A 6,707-nucleotide genomic window follows, 5' to 3' on the forward strand; every position below is an offset into this window, starting at 1 on the left:
AGCTGATGCAAGGTGGAGCAAAAACTGAGCTAAAATTGTGTCCAGTCATGAACAATACTGACACATTAACAACAACGGACTATCTATCACTGCAGTCACTGAGATGGCTAGCAACAAGGGCAACGGCAATGTGCATTTCTCAACCCGCGTCCTTAAAGAACATGGACGACAATGCTAAAACGTCATATGTTAGTACCAATGTCGCTGCCAAACTGTCATGGTATGCCCCACCTTAAGCGATGAACTCAACTTGGTCGGAAAGAAAAGAAAATGCAGAACGTTAATGGAGCAGAACCGATGCCCATTTAAGGATCGGTTGTCCTGAGGAAAAAAATATTATTTCAAATGTATAAAAGAAATAAATAAAGGAACATATTATAAAAGCCTTAAATAAAGGGTCAAACACTGTTAATATGTACTTTTGGGACAGTGACGTATGTAAGGTGAAATAGTTTGCATTTAAAACATGCACAGTGGAGAGAATGTTGGCATACCTCTATGCTACATTAATGTAATGTGGATGATATTTCTTTTGGATATTGTACTTTTGGAAATTTTACATGGTTTAAGGACACTGCTAACTAAATTGACAGCTCCCTTGTGTTAAAAATCAGTCTGAATTAGTCTAAAGTACACTATACATAGCAGTTATTATAATAGAAAAAAATGAAGTTTGCCAGACTAGACAATACCAGCTTCTGAAAGTGCAATGATTGAATTACCAAATATATAAAATGTAATAAAAAGTTATCGGCTCTTTTTATACAATTATCCTCTGATGTTCAGGAAGTGACAATGACCAAGTAGAGCTAGCACTTTTTTGAAAGGTTCACATTTGAAGTAAGGCCAAGCAGTATACTCTATAACCCATAGTACACCCATCAATCATACACCAAAATAAAGGGAATTAAAGGTTATTTGCATTATAATTAAGATATTCAAGGTTTTTTTTTAAATGGCCAGTATAACCAGCGAGGAAAGCCCGGGAAATTCTTTTTCTTTAAAATCCTAACCCTATGCAAAATACTAAACTGTAGAGCGCCACCGATATAAAATGCACTTTTTAAAGAACACCCAAAGAACAAGGTTGTCCCTGGTGGTATTTAATAGTAAATATTCCCAACTGAGCTTAAAACACAACATAAATGAATGAAGAATAAAAAACATCTTATTTATTCTATATGAGGGATGCCACTCTCCAATGACTGATACATAACTGAATCTAAACCCAAAGATTTCAAAACTGTTTAAAATATTACAAATTTTCTGTTAAGTCCTAAAATCGGATTATCACACATTGTTGATATACTGTTTAAAATTCCATAGCTATACATCTTAGAGTTTGTGTGCTGTAGCGTAAAACTGGATTCTAGACTAATGCATTGGTTTATCAATGAATTGAAGCAAAAATGGTTCTGTTCACTTCTCCTATTGACATCGGCTTATTACAACGAGAGGACTGGGTCAGGATTTTATGAATCTTCAATTATATACCCCGTAGAATAATTTTCGGGATATTAATGACCAAGGTGTAGACTTCAAAAATGATACGATTGCAATATTGATAGGATTAATTTGTTGCATCAGCACGAGAACAAATCTCTATGCCTAGAAGTGGAATCAATCTTGTCGTTGTTTAAATCATATAAGGTTTGCTATTTGGAGCTTGATATATTAGCGGATATTTTGTAGTATTCTGAAAAGTCGACTTTGTTCATCGGTGATAAAGTGAGTGTTCAGTTACATCAACATGGACGTTTAATGAATGGGAAGTTCTAACTTCTCGCAGACAAGGTCAGCATGTCTGACTGTACATTGTATCAAACCTCGTGATGTATGATTTGTATGTTAGTTAAAAGCTCCATGCTGATATGCCCAACCATTTGTAAAGAGTAGTAAATGGGTTTTCAAGATGGACAATGTAGTGGCCATACTGGATATGCAAGTGGCATCATTTAATTTAGGACAAACTAGACATGATAAAAACGTCTTTAAATAAATAAAAGCATGATGTTTATTCGACTTTCTGTTTGGGGGATGTAGACTTTCAAAGTCTGACATCACCACCATTACAATAGCAATATCAAGATTCTCAAGACTGGACATCAGAATACTATTTTTATTTAGGACTAACGAAATATCAAAAGACGTTTTTCAGTAAAAATCATAGGATGATAAGACCATCCATTCTTGAGGAGTAGTGACAATGTGACTTCCGATAATGATGTCTCAGTTGTATAATATTTAGGACCAACTAGATTATGAAAGGAATATGTGTATAAAATTCCATGACAATTGTCCACGTAGTTTATGATTATTACTAATACGAATTTTATGCAAACGGGGATGTACGGACAAAGGCCAACAATGGAAGACAAAGGAGAGACTATTATATAAGCGCTTCTGGTCTGCGACCTGCAGGTCTACAAACCTAACTTAAATGCAAACGTTTAATCTAGAATATACAGACGATATACATACATGTTCCAAGTTATCCTTTGTAATGTTTTCTTTTGTGTTGGAAGAAAGAACACACATTAGCGATTAAGAGTTGGGATAAGTCAAGGCCAACAGGACTCACTATATGCCAAATCAACTGATTCCTTCACTCCAACTCAAAATAAATATGAATGTCCATTTGCATTTATTACATACCCGTCTATTGTGCTTTCTCAGTATATGTACGAACTAAATTCGAAATGAATAAGGATTTGTACATGTTTAATTCTTTGCAACAGTGAGTACTGATTCACGAAGATTCGTCACAAAACCTAAATACTTCAAGTGTGTGATATGAAAATACAAACTGGACGTCCATATCAAACACAAGATCAGTAATGTGCAATTAGAGGTTCCGTAATAAATGATAAGTATGTAATGATACTGTTTAAAATGAATTTCCCATGACATACCGAGGAGAGGTAATTGTCCGGCAATTTGTATGTAGGTACAATCCTTCTGTACATTGGAAATTTATATACTGGTTGTACACTTTTCCCCACAGCTACGTTGTGTGCCGGCATGCCAATCCGCCGGTCCCTTGGGGGCTCAGTTCGGGCTATAGTAGGAGCGATAACTGTTTCTTTCCTGGGTGAAGAATCCGATGTGGAATCCGATGAGGACTTATCACTCTGTTACAATGGAGAACAAATGTCATCAATGAAATATGTGATCTTACACAAGTATTCATATGATATGAAATTTAGGACAAATGTAGAAAATAATGTACCTACAAATATTATAAGCTTTTGAAGAGGTATATTACTAATATTCAGCTAATTTTAAATTTTTTTAAACAAAATCAAGGTATTCGACTTAAACCAGGAGTCAGGATAATGTCCAGGTTGTGCAAATTGCCTGAAATGAATATTGCTATAAATCTGATTCATCCCTGCTAACCGTCACCACATAATACCAACACTTACAATTGCTGGATTAAATCAGACAGCTTATACTAATTAGCTAATTAACATGTAAAGCAATTATGTGTTCCGAAACTCCACCGTTTATCAAAACTGTATTTATGAAAGAAAGCTACTTCCGACTTAATGTTTGCATGATCATAGTAAACACTGGATTTGAAGTATAATTAATATCTGATTCCAAATACAATAATACAGTATCTGCTGTTAAATCGAACTAATATGAGATTTGTCTCTAAACACTGACCTAAACTTTATCAATATTGTTTCCATCAAATGACATACAGCTTTTGCTCAAATCAAATATAATTTCAAGAAGTGTAAAACGACCAGTGTAATTCCAAGTAATATCTTTTTGCTGTTCTTAATTCATCAGCACATCCCCTTTTTGCACCAAGCCATATAACGTGGGGTTAGAAAAATTCTCTCTAGATCCAGAGAATATCTTTTATTATAAATAATCAAATAATAGTATTTGCAGCAACTTAGGGAAAATGTAATTTCATATTGTAAAAACAATTCGTTGCACAAATGGAGAAATTAGATAATTCATCAATAATAATTAGAGGTGATTGGTATGCACTGTGTAATATGATATAGATACGGTGAAGTATGCAAATAAAATAATAAGAAGAATATTCACAAGAAGATACACTCAAAAATGGAAGAATAAAAGGTTACTACATTTATATGAGAAAATATGAACGAGTTATTTTTCATTTGTAAAAGATTATCTGGGCGCCTTTTAAAAATGAAGATGAGACGGTTGAGGTATTTTGTGCAGCTTCATTAACATGACTGACGGGAAAATACATGGAGGCTGATCACCGTGGTGGTAAAGCACCATTTCTTTGGAGAGCAGCTAGATGGACTTAACGGAATGATAGCAATAGTGATCTCTGTCGATTAAATCCTGCGATTAAGCCCTGACTCAAATCCGATGGGACTAGATAACGAGTTTCGGTTTAGTGGGAGCAGTTTTGGCGTAAAGATACCAGTTGACTTTACTATGCAACATTTTCTGATTTCTCAATCTGGACCAACTGCCCTCGGCTAAAAATGTCACAGACGTGTCCTCTACAATGCTAAATTGTTCCCTCGACATATTCCTTGTTTAAGGACAGGACGATCCTACAATACCCATGCCCCAATTCTAAGCTGATGCAAGGTGGAGCAAAAACTGAGCTAAAATTGTGTCCAGTCATGAACAATACTGACACATTAACAACAACGGACTATCTATCACTGCAGTCACTGAGATGGCTAGCAACAAGGGCAACGGCAATGTGCATTTCTCAACCCGCGTCCTTAAAGAACATGGACGACAATGCTAAAACGTCATATGTTAGTACCAATGTCGCTGCCAAACTGTCATGGTATGCCCCACCTTAAGCGATGAACTCAACTTGGTCGGAAAGAAAAGAAAATGCAGAACGTTAATGGAGCAGAACCGATGCCCATTTAAGGATCGGTTGTCCTGAGGAAAAAAATATTATTTCAAATGTATAAAAGAAATAAATAAAGGAACATATTATAAAAGCCTTAAATAAAGGGTCAAACACTGTTAATATGTACTTTTGGGACAGTGACGTATGTAAGGTGAAATAGTTTGCATTTAAAACATGCACAGTGGAGAGAATGTTGGCATACCTCTATGCTACATTAATGTAATGTGGATGATATTTCTTTTGGATATTGTACTTTTGGAAATTTTACATGGTTTAAGGACACTGCTAACTAAATTGACAGCTCCCTTGTGTTAAAAATCAGTCTGAATTAGTCTAAAGTACACTATACATAGCAGTTATTATAATAGAAAAAAATGAAGTTTGCCAGACTAGACAATACCAGCTTCTGAAAGTGCAATGATTGAATTACCAAATATATAAAATGTAATAAAAAGTTATCGGCTCTTTTTATACAATTATCCTCTGATGTTCAGGAAGTGACAATGACCAAGTAGAGCTAGCACTTTTTTGAAAGGTTCACATTTGAAGTAAGGCCAAGCAGTATACTCTATAACCCATAGTACACCCATCAATCATACACCAAAATAAAGGGAATTAAAGGTTATTTGCATTATAATTAAGATATTCAAGGTTTTTTTTTAAATGGCCAGTATAACCAGCGAGGAAAGCCCGGGAAATTCTTTTTCTTTAAAATCCTAACCCTATGCAAAATACTAAACTGTAGAGCGCCACCGATATAAAATGCACTTTTTAAAGAACACCCAAAGAACAAGGTTGTCCCTGGTGGTATTTAATAGTAAATATTCCCAACTGAGCTTAAAACACAACATAAATGAATGAAGAATAAAAAACATCTTATTTATTCTATATGAGGGATGCCACTCTCCAATGACTGATACATAACTGAATCTAAACCCAAAGATTTCAAAACTGTTTAAAATATTACAAATTTTCTGTTAAGTCCTAAAATCGGATTATCACACATTGTTGATATACTGTTTAAAATTCCATAGCTATACATCTTAGAGTTTGTGTGCTGTAGCGTAAAACTGGATTCTAGACTAATGCATTGGTTTATCAATGAATTGAAGCAAAAATGGTTCTGTTCACTTCTCCTATTGACATCGGCTTATTACAACGAGAGGACTGGGTCAGGATTTTATGAATCTTCAATTATATACCCCGTAGAATAATTTTCGGGATATTAATGACCAAGGTGTAGACTTCAAAAATGATACGATTGCAATATTGATAGGATTAATTTGTTGCATCAGCACGAGAACAAATCTCTATGCCTAGAAGTGGAATCAATCTTGTCGTTGTTTAAATCATATAAGGTTTGCTATTTGGAGCTTGATATATTAGCGGATATTTTGTAGTATTCTGAAAAGTCGACTTTGTTCATCGGTGATAAAGTGAGTGTTCAGTTACATCAACATGGACGTTTAATGAATGGGAAGTTCTAACTTCTCGCAGACAAGGTCAGCATGTCTGACTGTACATTGTATCAAACCTCGTGATGTATGATTTGTATGTTAGTTAAAAGCTCCATGCTGATATGCCCAACCATTTGTAAAGAGTAGTAAATGGGTTTTCAAGATGGACAATGTAGTGGCCATACTGGATATGCAAGTGGCATCATTTAATTTAGGACAAACTAGACATGATAAAAACGTCTTTAAATAAATAAAAGCATGATGTTTATTCGACTTTCTGTTTGGGGGATGTAGACTTTCAAAGTCTGACATCACCACCATTACAATAGCAATATCAAGATTCTCAAGACTGGACATCAGAATACTATTTTTATTTAGGA

The sequence above is a fragment of the Sinohyriopsis cumingii genome, chromosome 9 (genome assembly GCF_028554795.1).
Source record: "Sinohyriopsis cumingii isolate HCF-2022 chromosome 9, ASM2855479v2, whole genome shotgun sequence".
Lineage (NCBI taxonomy): Eukaryota > Metazoa > Mollusca > Bivalvia > Unionida > Unionidae > Sinohyriopsis > Sinohyriopsis cumingii.